This window comes from Saccopteryx bilineata, chromosome 11 (assembly GCF_036850765.1).
Source record: "Saccopteryx bilineata isolate mSacBil1 chromosome 11, mSacBil1_pri_phased_curated, whole genome shotgun sequence".
Classification (NCBI taxonomy): Eukaryota; Metazoa; Chordata; class Mammalia; order Chiroptera; family Emballonuridae; genus Saccopteryx; species Saccopteryx bilineata.
The window spans coordinates 17,419,938-17,437,229 of NC_089500.1; the positions used below are offsets into that span (position 1 = coordinate 17,419,938).

Genomic DNA, 17,292 nt, shown 5'->3' on the forward strand with positions numbered 1-17,292 from the left:
CCTCTGGGCTTTGCTTGCTGATCTTTTTCTAGTTCTTTTAGATGCAGGGTCAAGTTTTCATTTGAGCTTTTTCTAGCTTCTTGAGGTATGCCGATAATGCTATGAACTTCCCCCACAGGATTGCTTTTGCTGTGTCCCATAAATTTTGAGTTGATGTATGCTCATTATCGTTTGTTTCTAGGAATTTTTAAATTTCTTCTTTGATCTCATTGTTAATCCATTCATTATTTAATAACATACTATTTAGTTTCCAAGTGTTAGAGTATTTTTCAGTTTTTCTGTTGTGGTTGATTTGTAGTTTCATGCCCTTGTGATCAGAGAAAGTGCTCAATATGATTTCAATCTTCTTAAATTTGTTGAGGCCGGTTTTGTGCCCTATCATGTGGTTTATCCTAGAGAATTTACCATGAGCACTTGAAAAGAACATATATTCTGCTGCTTTAGGGTGAAAGGTTCTGAAGATATATATTAAATCGAGTTGATCTAATATGTCCTTTAAGTCTGCTGTTTCTTTGTTAATTTTCTTTCTTGAGGATCTATCTAGTGATGTTAGTGGGGTATTACAATCCCCTACTATTATAGTATTGCTGTGGATCTCACCCTTTAAATCCATCAAGGTGTACTTTATATATTTAGGTGCTCCTATATTAGGTGCGTAGATATTTATAACAATTATATCTTCCTGTTGGATTGCTTTTTTATCATTATATAGTGACCTTCTTTATCTCTTACTATAGTCTTTGTTTTAAAGTCTATTTTGTCTGATATAAGTATTGCTACCCCAGCTTTTTTTTCATTTCCATTTACGTGAAATATTTTTTTTATCCTTTTATCTTCAGTCTATGTGCATCTTTTGTTTTAAGGTGTGTCTCTTGTAGACAGCATATGTATAGGTCCTGTTTTCTTATCCACACAGCTACCCTATGTCTTTTGATTGGATCATTTAATCCATTTACATTTAAGGTTATTATTGATATGCAATTGTTTATTGCCATTTTATTCTTTAAAACTGTATTTCTCTTTTGCTATATTCTTTTTCTCCTTTGATCTGTTTACAACAGTCCCCTTAGTATTTCTTGCAGCCTTGGTTTGGTTGTAGTGAATTCCTTGAGGTTTTTTTTGTCTGGAAAGCTTTTTATTTCTCCTTCAATTTTAAACGATAGCCTTGCTGGATAAAGAAGTCTTGGATGTAGGCTCTTGTTTTGCATTATTTTGAATATTTCTTGCCATTCCCTTCTGGCCTCAAGTGTTTCTGTTGAGAAGTCAGAAGTCATCCTTATGGGGCTCCTTTGTAGTTGATAGCCTTTTTTTCTCTAGAAGCTTTTAATATTTTCTCTTTATCACTTAACTTTGTTATTTTAATTATGATGTGTCTTGGTGTAGATTTATTTGGGTTTCTCTTTAATGGAGTTCTCTGTGCTTCTTGAACTTGTGAGATGTTTTTCTGCCTTAATAGAGGGAAGTTTTCAGCTATGATATGTTTAAACATAGTCTCTATGCCTTGTTCTTTCTCTTATTCTTCAGGAACCCCTATGATGCGGATGTTATTTCTCTTCATGTTGTTACAGAGCTCTCTTAGAGTTTCCTCAGACTTTTTGAGTCTCTTTTCTTTTTTTGTTCTGCTTCTGTGCCTTCATTTATCTTGTCCTCTAACTCACTGATTTGATTCTCAGCTTCATCCATCCTGCTTTTAATTCCTTCCATTGTATTCTTCATTTCTGATTATGTATTTGTCATTTCTGACTGATTCTTTTTTATTATTTCAATGCCCTTTTTTATATTTGCTATCTTTTTATTTAGGTGTTTGTAATGACCATCTATTGTTGTTCTAATATCTTTGAGCATCCTAACAATCATTATTTAAACTCTGCATCTGGTAATTTGGTTATATGTGACTCATTCAGGTCCTTTTCTTGGGATTTCTCTTGATTCATTTGTGTTGCATTTCTCTGCTTTCTCATTTTGTCTGTATAAAAGAAGGTTTTGGCCACTGGAGTTCACTGATTGTGGCCTCTGTGTTCACTAGGTATGATCTCCAAGCACTATTTTTTATAATTACTGCAATTCAGATGTTTTGTGCTCCCAGGAGGATAATTGCCAATTCTGATCTTTATGAAAAACAGGCTTAGAAATCCTTCCTTTATTATCTTATTTCTGATGAGACCAATTGACCAAACTTCAGAGAAAACACTATCTCAATTCTTAAAAACATAACACTGCATCAAGTTTTTGTATTATGTCATGAAAACATCAGGAAATGAAGAAACAGTGCAGACATCCAGACATCAGCCTTCCCTAACTTTTTAAATTATGATCTTTGTGTAGAATGTTATCACAGCCCAAATTCAGGACATTGGTATACAATATATTATATTTCTGGAAAATATTTCATATGCTGTATAAATATAATAATTTCCACTTGAAAAAATCAATTTATTTTGTAAACATTGGAAATACTTCTCTATATAAAGGCAATTTGATTACCACAGAGGATTCTGTCTTTACTGTACAGACTATATTACTCAGAACCAGAATTCTTAATATCCTGAAATAATTTATTTTTTATCTGGTTTCATCTTTACACACAAACACACATACACACACAAGCACGTGCATGTGCATACATGCACACACACTCATAGAAATATAACAACTTTAACTAGAAATATGACTTCCAGATCACATTCTGGGATTAGTGCATTGTCAGTTTAACCCAATCTCTTCCATCTTTTACACGCACATACACACACACACAGACACACACACACAAACACATCTCTCAGACTGACGAAAGCACAGCATGAATGGTATTTTCAAGGCACAAGAACATTTTAAAGGCTCAAGGAAACTTAGTCAATGAGTTATGGTCATATATTTTAAAATATTTTCAACTGTTAGAGTTAATCACTATCATCCACTCCACAGGACTGTATACTAGTTAGAAGACAATGACAGTGAGCATTACTATTTTTAGCATTGACCAATTTCCTTCCTGTATTTTGTGGCCATACTTGTAGCGGCTGGTCTACTCTTACTCACCACGGCTCTCTCAGCCATCTGGCTTTTGCCATCACCAATCCATACAAATGTAAGATAGAAAGGTCATAAAAATTCTCATAATTTTTGACTTAATAAGTATCTGCTCTGTTCCTCTCTTTATGGGATTTGTTAGTGATTATGTTTCTTCAGTTCTAAGATTAACAGCAATATTACTGAAATCAAGATGCTTCTTAGAAGTGATTTTGTATAATTATTATAGTTTTTATTTTTTCTTTTAAAATTATACAGCCAAATCAAGAATGGAATCCAAAGGCAATGACTTCTTTATGTACTTGCTGAATGTTTGGATGTAAAGTGAACTGATGTCTACAGTTTTATTTGAATGGCATTAAACATTTAGGTAGGTGGGTAGATGAGTAAATATGTGACAAAAAATATATAAAACTGTGAATTATAGAATCTAGGTGGTGAGTATATAGGATTTCACTGTACAATTTTCCAGAGCATTAAATATCTTTATGATGAAACATAAGAAGAAACAAGTCTATGGGTACATTTAATCAAGAAACTATTATATTTAAAACTGCCTTTTCTTTAAATACTCTTTCTCCTTGGCTTCTGAAAAATTATACTATCATTGTTCTCCTATCTCTAGTACTTGCTCTTTACTCCCTCATAAAATGTAGTTTTACCTGAAATTTCATCTTTCAAGTTTCTTATTTTCCTTCAAATTCTGTCCCTGGGAGTTGTTATCTAACTCTGTCTACTGTGTGCCCAAACTCTTAAATCTCTGAGAATGATTACCCAATCAACTCCTCAGCTGTGACTTTCCTCTTGAATTCTTAACACTTGACCATATCCACTATTTCTTCCACTTAGGTGTTCCTCTGCCCCTTCGTGCCCAGCCTACTTCACTGTCTCCCACCCTCCTGCTCACTTCCCTCTGTGTATTTATAACTACATTCCCAAAGACAACAACAGAGTCACCTTGGACTTCACCTTTTCCCGCACTCTTCATATCCAACTATTTATTCAGCCACCTGTTTCTTCTGAAAGAGAACTCTTGCGGCTGTCTCTTCCATCTATTCTCATGACATCAATCTACATCACATACTTTCTATTTCAATCTTGCTTTGCCATTTGATCCTCCCAAACACTGCTGTCTCCACTCACCATACCCTGCCCTTTCCCAGCTTGTTATCTCATAATTGCTCTACATATCATCCTCCAGTGCAAGGTTGCTTTACCTGTGGACTCAGAAAACATCTTGTACTTTCTCATCTCTGGGCTCTGTCCTTCTTCCTGGTACACTCTGTGATTCTCCAGAAAATGGGGGAAGAAAATAAACATAGTCATGCAGAACTGGAGTTATATCCTCTTAATGCTCTTTAATAACTGTGACCTTGGAGATGTTATTCAATTTTTCTGTACTCTGGGTTAAGCCCCTATAAATTGACATGACCTACTTTATAGAGATAGTGTGGGGTTAAGGAAAAGGCATGTTCAAAATGGCACGTTTATAAATAAGTCCTTAGTTTATAAATAACAAAGATTTGGCAACTGATAAACATTTATGCATTATAAAATGACTTATATTTAGCCCCTAGCTATCCAGAAATGAAATTTCCTGAAAATAGTCCATTCCTCAAAGATACTAGTTACTGAGATTTTAGTCTTCTTTATCTGTAGTGAAACTGAATGTCAATGAAAAATTCTGTCTAATTCTGTCATGCTGGACCAAGAAGAAGAGCTCTTTGAGTATACTTGTGGGAAATTATTTGTGAGAAAAATATGTTACTATGTAATGTTTCATAAACTCTTCAATATTCAACATATTCTATAGCATGAAGCTTAGAATATTTCATTCCTATAAAATGGTTGGAAGCTAGTTCTGAAAAAATAGGCTGTAGGCTATCTTATACTGAGGTTAGAAAATAGCCCACATTATCTTTGGGTTTTTGACATCTATATAGATATTCATTCTACCCTTCCAATCAGAAATAACACTTTCTCCAGTTGGATGAATTGGGCCAATTCAAGTATGAAAAAAATGTGATAAATGCATATTGGGAGAAGAAAATGAAAAAGTTTGACAAAATAAAAACCAATGGAAATGTAACTAATTCATATAGAACACAAAAATATATAAAGTATATTTTAAAAGTTTTCTTCCTGTGAATGTCTAACTAGAGTATACTGTGTCATGATTATAAATTCCATAGGAGAGCATTAGAATACCTCTGGAAAAATAGTTGCAGTGTGGATATTTAAATGTCAATGAAGATGCCAAAATATAAGTTTTTAATATTTGTGACAGTATTCACAAATCATTGAGACTTTATATATATTTATTATAATATTGTTGTTCAAAAACATAAGCTTTGGTTTCAGAAAGTCCTAGGTTCAAATCCCTGTTCTATCATTTTAATATAATGTTATACTGATGGAATTATTTTATTTTCCTGATCCTAAGGTTTAGAAAAATAAGTAATTTGGGAGAAATAATATTTTTCTCTTGGTGTTTTTGTGAAGATTAATGAGATAGTAAACTGATGGCTATGTGCTTGCTAGTGGTAATTTTCAATAATAAAATCTGCAAATATTGTCATTAAAATTAGTTCTGTTTTCCTTGAGTAGCTACTGGGGCTTAGCATATATTAGACTTCATTGTGATATTAAAGAATGTTGAAAATTGGTGTCTATCATGATATTATGTATTAGTTTGGGAATATAAGTTATGTAAGCGTGAAATATTTAATTAGGATCATACTACATACAGAATAAATAGATAAAAATTGGAGCTTCGATCCAGGAAAGAATTAGAAAAGGCACTACTTGTGCAGCATTTGGCAAACAAGTGCATAGAGTTAGAGGAGAAGAGAGGGAGGTCCCTGGGCAATAGACTTGGCCTCTGACTGGCAGAGGGTGCTCCAGGTCAGCTGTCAGTTACTGAATTACGCACCATCTGTCTAACCCAGAAACTCAAGGAGAGGTAAATTTGAGGCTTCTGTGCAGGAAATTTTCAAACATTGAAAAAAATCAAGAGACCTAGGAGAATTCATTTTTAAATTCTTCTCTCAGGGGTACTTTACAATAGTCTATTATTATTTCTCTCTCTGATCTGGAAGTTCTCCAATTCAAATACTCACGTACTGGTAGCTGAGTATCTAATACCTGTTCCCATTTAAATTCAGAAGTTCTAATCCAGAAAATGGCAAAACCAAACCAAACCTTTAATGTAAAAGAAATAGTGGCGGAGGAGGCATAGAAGGATAAGAGAGAGAGGAAGGAAGACTTTAATTGCTCAATCATTTATTGAATAAATGGGTTCTTTTTCTTTAAAAACTCTCCTTTCTCCCATCCCTCTTGACCACATCCAAGCCTCTCAAACACATATTTAATCCTTAGAGTCATTTTATAACCAATAAATGATTTATGATAACATGTTTTAGGATATTATGCAACACACCTTAACTTCTTCACTGCTTAAATATTTTTTAATTACCTCCTATTCTTTGTGATTTCTATTATTGTTGTTTATAGTTTTATTTAGGACATTACCACAGAAAAGTTAAAAAAATATGTGTTTGTTACGGATTTTGTATGTCATTCATACTGGTGTGACACTAGTTAAATCCGAAATGCTCATCAAATGATGAGTCATCATTTGGTAAAATGTGAAGTGCTCTCTACTGCACACAGGGACACGAGGAGCCAAGGGCAGGTCACAATGACCCCCTTCAAATGACAACACACAGAAGCTATCTTCTGGAGAAAATTTATCATAGAGAGTTTTGGATCTTATCCATCAGTCTTCACTTGGGAAAAAAAAAAAAGAGAGAGAGACCATTTCAGACATGGGACCTCTTTGAATGTATTTACAAATACTAAACTAATCAATTTCTCCATCAGGTTTTTAGAAAATGTACACAACAGCTGAAGGTGTTTCTACAAAAGATGAATGGCTTAATTTTGCAGAATTTCATTTGAGTAGGGTAAAAGTGTTAAGCTCTTGGCCTTGGATTCTGGAAGGTTGTCTCGGCAAAAAGATTTTTAGAACTGGTCTTGAAAAACAAACAAACAAACAAAGAACAAAGATAAACAAAACAAGATTTTGGTGTTTATATTCCCTAGCTGAGCCTAAATGCAGGTTGATAACAAAATGACAGACTAAGGCAGTGGTTGGCAAACTCATTAGTCAACAGAACCAAATATCAACAGTACAATGATTGAAATTTCTTTTGAGAGCCAAATTTTTTAAACTTAAACTATATAGGTAGGTATATTCCTTATTGAGGTAGTGCCTGCACATGGTATTTTGTAGAAGAGCTACACTAAAGGGGCCAAAGAGCTGCATGTGGCTCGCAAGCCACAGTTTGCTGACTAGGGGACTAAGAGATTCTTAACTTGTTACAGATAATGAATAATTTGAGTCTCTAATGAAAGCCATGAAACCGCTCACTACAAAAAAATGCGTGTGCACACCTACACACAGAGAAAAGTGAATTTAATTTCAAATGGCTAACCAAACCCACTAGTTCTTCTACAAATCCCAGGTGAAGAACACAGGATCTATTCTAGACCCTTGCCAGTCCAAGTGTAATCTACAGAGCAGTGACATCAGCATCACCTGGACTTTTCTCAGAAATGAGGAGTCTCTGGCTCCCCTCCAGGTCCACCCAGTCACAATCTGCATTCTAATGAAATCTGCAGGTGACTCCTAAACGTTTAAAATTGCAAAGCCCTACTGTAGTTAGTTCATGGAGAGTTTAGCTATTTATATCTCAATTTATATTTGAAAATGAATCATACTACAATATTCTTAATAAGACACAATATGTTATCTGTAAATGAGAAGACAAAGGTGTTAGTAATGTCTTACATGTGTTCAATAAGACTTGAACTCTTTTTCCTAATTTCATGAGCTTACTTCCTGTTCCTCACTTCTTACCCTTTCTTGTCCTCCTATTCTCTTTGCAGAAGGTTAGTGTTGGGAACACCAAAGTGGGAAGTTCAGGTTGAGATCTACGAAATTCTATAGGCTCTGGACACATTAAATTGGTTCATGGTGAGAGTAATTCTGGAGACACCGTGTTTATGAATAAAAGAAAGTCAGTTACCACCAGATTTGTGCCCCCACTGAACATAAACCCTTATTTGGCTTGAGGAACAAACATTCATAACAATTGGTGGAGACACAGACTAAGAAATTGGAAGGAAAATATTATTTAATGCAGTTTGGTTGTTTAAAACTGCTAGTAGAAGACAGTTTCCTGGCTGTCAGATGTATTTATGATTTGAGTAAGACCTGACCATTTGGAAGAGACCGCGGCTTGCTCTAGACTCAGGAAACAAAATTCAGACAGCTCTGAGCAGCTGTCCTGTTCTTCCTTCCTCACCATTCTGTCTTCTGTTCAAAGGCTAAATTTATGAGGTAATGTGGTTCCTGATTATAGCAAATCAGAAGCTCCTGAATTCATAGCTAACATCTGTAACAAGCATAATTCATGTTCACAGGCTTTGACTCCTTAAAGAAAATGGAACCAAACTTTTCCAGATGGGAAATGGAAGCACAGAGGGGTGAAATGACTTCCTTTGGGCTGACCCAGCCAATAACCAGGGAGTTGAGTCCTACTGGAGTTTTATGCTTTTCCTCTAGTAAGAATTCTTCCAGTCACATGTTGCTCATGCTAGTGAAGAGACCCAGGAAGTTGGGGAAACTCTCTCCTTGTGCCATAGCAACACACCTTGCCTTTGGTCCTGCATCGGCTCAGATGTGTGGGCACAGGCAGCCTGCTCTAGTACCTGGGGTACCTCTCCAAAAAGTAGCCAAAAAGAAAAATAAACAACTATGATTTTAAGTGCAACACCAACTGAAACAACAGGTTCAATGAGCAAACTTGGACTTTAACAGTATACTAGGCTAACACATTACTGTAGTGTAACACATGGCGTTTCTACTGAACATCATGACTCAGGTGACCCCAGAAGTAGAAAAATACCAACAACTGGTAAGAAAATGGAAAATGTGAAAGACTGTATAAGAGGGTAATTTGGAGGAGATATGAAAAAAGCAGTCATTTCAAGTCCCACTATCCTTATAAGCCTCTAATATGCAATTATGTCATAATATATCTCTCATTTTGATATCAAATGGGCTTACTTATCGTTGTTTTTCACCCCAAAACAAGCTTGTTAAAATCTCCTTTACTGCAAACGAGAATGGCATTCTCTTCTGAGAGCCCTGACATTCCAGTAAATAGATTCTGGCACTGAGAACATCAATCCTGCCTGCTTACATTGCAAGTCAACACTGCAAAACACCCAAGGTGTTTTTAACATGGCTCTTGAATTCATCATCAAGTCTCTGCTAGGAGGATAAAAGTTATAAACATTTAGAAGAAGTGCAGCTTTCTATGTTTTTTACACATTCTTTTAGATGTTCTAGGTAAGATCTTTAGAAATACTTTGCTGATAATTACATTGTCACTTTTTATTTTAATATCAAAGATTACTTTTGTTTTGTTTTCATTGTGTTAGATTTCTCACGTTTTCAATAGTCCATTAACATGGAGCTTTATTTTTTATTTTATTTTTTTATTAATTTATTGTGTTTACATAGATTCTAATGTCATCTGAACATGGCGCTTTAGGTGAACACTTTTTATATCTTTCTTTCAAAATTTCTCCCTGCTTCCAAAGAAAGCTAATTGATAAATTATACAGAACTCTTGTCGACTGCTTAGACTCTATTCAAACAAAAAATCTTTCTCTTACTCATAATTCACAAAGCAAAGAAAAAAAATACACAGAGAATATTCATCCTTATTCCTGTACTAATTAAGATTGTTAGAGTTTAGCATCTTCCATACCTTTTAAAGAGGAAAGACTAATGTCACAGATGAGAATAAGTGGGATTGAGGGAAGCAAAATCTATTCCATAACTGGCATAATGAAAAGATTAGTCCTCAAGGTTCTTTCTTTCTACTGAGCAGCACTCCCTGTTTTCATGAACAAAGTGGATATTATTCTTCTCTACTACACTACAGACGTCACTGTGTGTCTGTTTATTTTCATAAAGTTAAATTATAAAATAGAATTTCCAGGGATGGTGCTTTCATATTGCTTTTCCACTCCGTGCAATTTAATTTCACTTTAGCATAAGGTGTTATTTATAGTTCAGAACACTTAGCATTTTCTAATCAAATGGTTGTGGATTTGGAAATCATTTCATCTTATCTGCATTTACCATCAATACCTAATCTTCTTACTGACTCTCAAGTTGCCTTGTTTCACTTATAATCATCATTAGACTTAAAATTGAAGATCTCAATTCAATTTTTGGCTCTTACCTTTATTATTCTACTCTGACAAACTCATCAAATATTTACAGAGTGTCCGTTATATGTAAGGGTTTACTTAATGGTATGAAAATAATGACACATGGTCCTGGAACAATTACATGTTATTCAACTCCCAGAATATCTATCTCCAAATCTATAATGGTGATTATAGTTATGTCTCAGTCAGGCATCAGTTCACTCAGAAATGACCTCAATAAACTATAAAAGGTGAAAAAATTAAAGGATTAACCTTATTAATTTTATCTAATCTAATTTAAAAAAAGACACTTTGATCCTCAAGGGATTTCATAAATAACAAAATCTGTATAGCAGTAATTAACCATGTGACTTATCAGGTTCTATAAAAAGGAGAAAGATATACTTTCTCCTTTGAAAACAAGCGATTCCTCACCCCTACCCTCACCATTCTCTGTCACTCACAAGGTTACCCACTCCTCAGGATAATCCAAGGACATTCTTCTTAAATTACATATTTCAAGTAATATAGTCTACTAGGTAACAATGTTTTGAAAATAGATTTAAAAGACATTTTTTCCTATGATTATCTAGATGGCAAATCAATACTTTAACCTTTGATTTTAATAATCAATTAAATTGATAATTAGCCTCCATTATTCTGCTCACAGAAATTAGGGGATATTTTATTGTTTCATATCCATTTTGAAATATCCCTTAGTTTTTGTGAGCAGCATATATAATCTAGTAATTCCTGGCATAATATTTTCTCTTATTTTTTTTTAATTGGGCAAAAAATTGATCAAAAGGACGCAAATTTTTAATTCAATCATGGTCACCCACTGCCTCCTCCCAAAAGCTTTTCAACAGTTCTAAAAAATACCAGCCATTCATTTTGTTTTTCAGTCTCCTTGACCATCACATTCTCTAAAGCAGAGTCTGACAATATTCTCATGCACGTTAACTTTTCATTTTATACTTCCTTCTGCTCATCATTTTTATTATCGGACTACAAAGCCTTGGCTATCCATAGTGCATGATGCTGAGAGCAACAAATATCAGCTCCCTGGCTCCTTGCCCTCCTGGAAAGAGCTACTGGCTGGCTAGTCAGGGAGATTTAAGACAGACAGGAGCTGTTCTGGAGTACTGGGCTGGTCACTGCTCTTGCCATAACATCTTTACTACATCTAGCCTACATAAAGAAATAGAACATTTACTCAAATAGTAAGCTAGATGAACCAAGCTGCTATAAAATAATTCTTTCTGAGGCATTTTTAATAATTAGGCTCATTCAGAAAGCCTTTTTACAGGGGAGAAAGAAAGTGTCACTCCAAGAATAAGTGTTTATGTCACAAAGAAAGCTAAATAAAATTCTTTTTCTTCAATGTTGTATTGTTTTGAGTTCTTTAAATTTTAGCCATGAGTTCAACTGTTGACCTTGGGTAAACTGCTTCACCTTTCAGGCCTCAGCTCTGTCATCTATCAATGAGGCAACCATCACGTGGCTTTCTCCTAAAGAATTCTCTAGAAGTTGGTTCCCTCTCTGAGATAATTAGCAGAGCTTTTTCCTGTTTATATACTGGAACACCATAATAGAAAAAAAACAGTAATTTATGAAAATATCAGGTAGGTTCCAGAGTCACAAATTTTGGTGCTATAAAATGCACCAAATTTATTTACTTTTTAGCAAGGGATAATTTAGGATGACTAGACCAAAGCAAAATCAAATTTCATCCATTGAAAAAAATATAATTTAGGAATAAGAGGTAAACAATTTCAAGGAGCGACCAAAACAAGCAAAACAAATAATGCCTTGTTCAGCTCACATACAAGATAAAAATTTTAAAAGGTGGCTATTTAATTTTCCACTCCACGATTGATCAATGCTATTGGCTCCAATACCACCAAATCAACACACCTTTCTTACTGAGCCATGCCAACGATTTATTTGATCCCACTGGCCTGAAAAGTGACCCTCTTGTTGCACCTGCTAAAGGATGTCTGATCTCCCATGACCCCTTCCTTTGACTGATGTCAGTAGCATACAACACTCAAGTGGCATCCTTGATGAACACCCGACTGGTGGCCTACAAGGGGCTCGGGGGCAGCAATTGTATTAATGTGTTATAGTAATTTATTGGCGGTTTTGTGTGATAGCATATTTACTGAAATGAGGCCTGTCAAAAAGATCAGGTTATCGCGGGAACATATGATTTCCCAACCAGCCACATAATATAAATCAAGTGCCTTTTCTGCCCCCTGCCACCACCGCCACCCACTCCTCGTCCTCAGTCCTCAGACAAATCGAAGCACGTGCCACAATTCGCAGAGGGAAAATCAAACTCAATTTCTCAGGACAATGAAGTGAGTTTTGGTCTTGTCATGTCCACTGACATATTGATCCCTAGAAGACTGAAAAGATGAGACTGTTCTAGGTTTTCGATTTTATAAATAAAAGTGTAGAGAAATGCAACATGTAGACAGAGAAGGAGATAGCACTTCTGCAGCTTTACAAAGATGCAAGAACTCCGGGGACTCGTGTCGTAAAATAGGGTGGCGATATAAAAGTCACTATGGAAGAGCCACATTTTCTTTTCCTTTAGAATTACAGCCCCAGGAGACAAATGGTCTCCTAATCCAGGTTCATTTAAAGTGCAGCTGATCATTTCACAGCTAAAAGGAATTTTGACTAGTGAAGGAAAAAAAAAAACACCCTGTCTTGGCCTTTTGTAGAATTTATGTCAGATCTATAGTACCATAAGCCCAACACTTCATCAGACATTTTCTATTTAACCTGAAAGGGGACTAAGCCAAATCACCTCTGTGATTTGCAAAGTGCAGTGACTGCCGCCTCCCTGAAATGTGTAAAGACTGCACAGTTATTCACGTTTGTCGATGGCATTATGAAATGGAACTAGTTTATCATGAGGTGCGATGAAATTGTAAGAAACACCATAAGATATACTAGAGCCTAGTAAGCTAAATCTCTAAGTCAGCAGGTGAAAGGAATGACCCCCTCAAACAAATAAACAAAAACAAACAAACAAAAGATAAATCTGTATTTTCAGGTAGTCAGAATTTTAGTCATTATGAAAATATGATGGTTTTCTAATTACCACTTACTATAGAAATACAGCAAAATTCTGTGGCACTCCATGGAGACTGTTACTGCATAATATGTGTTGTCCTATACTTCATATATAACTATTGCAAACACTGCTCTGCGTGTCTTATTGGAAGGCAGACTGAGGCACAGCTCAGTGACACCCATGAAAAACCCCACACAGGAGTTGAACAGGAAGGAGTGAGTGTCTTAATTAATCCTAATTTTAACGGTTTCAAAGCAGAAGGACTTTTTCATTTGACATGATCTTTAAAAATTGCAGCAATGCCTCACATTACCATACTCTAAAGAAATTACTTGTGGTAAGTAAAGATAAATTTATTAGTAATTACATAGTCCTTTATTATGAAATCCCCCCAAAAAATTATTTTGAGATTTTTTTAAGCCAATGAGAGAATAACTTTATTTCATCAATCAGTTTGACTGCAGTAATGATTTCCCTAGAATTAAAATTTGTTGAAAGCTCTAAGTATTTCATCTTCTAGGCTGAGAAGCATGTAGTTAACGTCACCGCTAATACATTTGTCAGTCTGCTAATTTTCTTTTTCTATTAGAATAAGTAAACATCAGCCCTTTCTTAAAAGCATACTATTTACCATGTGTCAGAAGCAATGCTGGGAGAACTTATTTGAAAATCACGAGGTAAGACATTATGAAATAAACTGGGATCACAGGGAGACAATGAAAAAGAACCATGAAAGGAAAAGGCACTTAACAATTCCAAAGTGATGGTGGGGGTGTGCCTCAAGGTGAGTGGGGGAGGGAATATTTAAAGGGAAACTACCAAAACTATAAAATCAACTCCAAACTCAAGCCACAGATATTGAAAAATGTCAAAGAAGATACAGTTTTTAAGAAATAATTCAAATAAAAACAAGAATGATAGTAACACAAAAGAAGCTCATAAATGTACAGTGAGAATAAAAGAAAATGAGATTTGTCCACATAACATTAAATAAGAGAAATGTTCTTCTGAAATGCTTGTTAATTTGAAAGAATAGGTGTAGAGATAGAAGGACAAACTCTATTTTGAAGCTTTTAAAGACATAATACATGCATTTATGATACATTGTGCCAGATTTTGTTTAAGGCAGCTTTAGTATTTTTGTTACTAGAAGAAAATCATAACTAGTAAATAACAATGCCATTGATTTGTTCTATTGTCAGGTGTTCTTTCTAAAATAAGAGTTCTTTTGGATCATTTTGTTATCATAGATCTCTGGGGCATGAGTTAATTTCCAAATCTTATGTTCCAAACCAAACATTATCACCACAGTAAAATTTTCATATAAAATGGACTTTAGGGTATCATTTTTAGCTTTTTTCTCTGTGTAACATAGTTACTAAAAACAAACAAATAAATAAAGGAACAAATACTTTACTTGTAAGTAGATAGACTAGTTAACATTACAAAATACTCTTGCACTTTAATTTTTTGATGTTACACAATTTGTGTTCTTCAGCATAATATGCTTAAATCTCTTACATTTCCTCATTAAAATGTTAGTAAAGAAGCAAAAAATAGTCAATAATATTGTAATAAGTTTGCATGAGGACAGATGTTTCATAGAATTAATGGGATGATCATATTATATGGTGTAAAAATGTCAAATCATTCACTATATTGTATGCCTGAAACTAATATAACTAATATAATATTGTGTACCGACTATACCTAAAGAGAAAGAGAGAAAGAAAGAAAAGAGAGAAAAAAGAGAAAGAAAACTCATGAGGAAATGGTATTCCTCAACTCAGAATTATTTCAGATGCTCTTTTTATCAGTTTTGGAATAATTTGATAGGTTTTAAAATGTATTTCTCTGTTTTGTCATTAAATAGACACAAACTTAGAGGTAGAAATGAGTTCCTAAGATGTCAGAGCCTGCGCTTCCTGCAAAGAGCAGAAAAGATGCGCCATCACTCACGCACTATGTGGATGTACACACGTGACTTCAATTCATTGAGTCGCAGCTTTCTTGCCCATGAAATGGGGTTAAGAAAGTAGCTACCTCATAACATCATTTTGAGGATCCACTGCAACATCACAAGTCTTCAGAAGCATGCCAGTCATGTAGCTCATGTGTTGCTATGTACTAGTTATTATTAGTAGTTGCAATTAACGTGCCTTCTCTTCTAAATACCAGCCTGGATGTGCAGTGTGCACCACAAGCAGTGGAAGTCTGCTTCTCTCCTGTAACTCCACCCCATCACTCAGGGTCTGGCAGCCGACCACCCACACTGCATACCCCATGACTTGTGACAACAGCAGAAGTGATGCACATGAATCAATGTGATGATAGAAAAAAAGACATTTTTTCATATTCATATAAAGATAGCATTCATCACCCCCATCTTATTTGTCCTGGTTTTTTGTAGTCATCACAAGGTTTACATTCTAACATCATGACTAATACTGTTGTGGGTATGACTCTGAGTAACAGACTCTTATTCAAATGCCTTTCCACACTAGCAGATTGGCCGGTCCAGATGTGTTTGTCTAGTAAGGGGCTACTTCTATCAGCTTGGATTCATTGAAACTTACCTTATTATGTCTTATATATTAGGGATGTTATGATGCATTCTAATATTCCAATTAATTTGAAGCACTATATAGTTCTTTATGTATCTACTTATCTATTGACCTATCTTTCTTCCTAACTCTCTGTTCCTAACCATCCTGCTCTTTGTCTTCCTCCCCTTCTTTCGTCTTCCTTTCCTTCTTCTTTTTTCCCTCTCTTTTCCATTTCTCCCCCCAGATTCCTAACAGAAACAAAAGGGAGTTCTGGTTCAATCCCACTGGATATCAGCTGAGAGAATGAAATGAATACCTCACCAGGAACTGGGATCTCTGGTTCTCTTCTCTGCCATTTGATATTCGTAGGCATTATAGAGGGGTTGGGAACCTTTTTGGCTGAGAGAGCCATGAACACCACATATTTTAAAATGTAATTCCATGAGAGCCATACGATGACCTGTGTACATTACACATTATCAAAAAAAATTTGGTGTTGTTCCAGAGGGCAGCTGTGATTGGCTCCAGCCACCAGCAACCATGAACATGAGCAATAGGAAATGAATAGATTGTAATACATGAGAATGTTTTATATTTTTAACATTATTTTTTTTTTAATTAAAGATTTGTCTGCGAGCCAGATGCAGCCATCAAAAGAGCCACATCTGGCTCGCGAGCCATAGGTTCCCAACCCCTGCATTATAGAGACGTTACTTTCTATCTAACTAAGTTTTGGTTTGTTTATTTCTAAAATTAAGAAGTTGGACTTCATACTGGTCTGACACTCTTTTCCTGGCCCTGGAACTCTGAAATAAGAACCCTCAAGATGACTATTGAAAGGCACAGAGCAGGATTATGAGATGACATGCTTTCCTCTAACAGGTGGTTTGCAGACTTTTGTACCTCTAATTTTAGTTTTAGAGTCTAGCCTTAAATCCTAGGACCCATGTGGCAGACTGAAGATTCAGGAACTTCCCACTCTCTAGTGGGCAGACCTACAGCCTATATTAAAAGTACTCAACTGCCTGACTGGTGGTGGCACAGTGGATTGAGTGTTGGCCCAGGATGCTAAGGGCCCCAGTTTGAAACCCCACGGTTGCCAGCTAGAGCACAGACTTATCAGCTTGAGTATGGGCTTGCCAGCTTGAGTACGGGATCACTGACATGATCCCAAAGTCACCAGCTTGAAGCCCAAAGGTTGCTGGCTTGAGCAAGGGGTCACTGGCTTGGCTTGAGCACCCCCCTCCTCAGTCTAGGCACATATAAAAAGCAATCAATTAAACAACTAAAGTGAAGCAACTACAAGTTGATGCCTCTCATCTTTCTCCCCCCCTTCCC

At 35.5% G+C, this 17,292-nt stretch overlaps 1 protein-coding gene across 1 annotated transcript in view; it reads right to left on the reverse strand.

The window, feature by feature from the left end:
- DCC (DCC netrin 1 receptor) overlaps positions 1–17,292 on the reverse strand; it is a 1,159,181-nt gene that overhangs the window by 30,536 nt on the left and 1,111,353 nt on the right. The window lies entirely within an intron of this gene.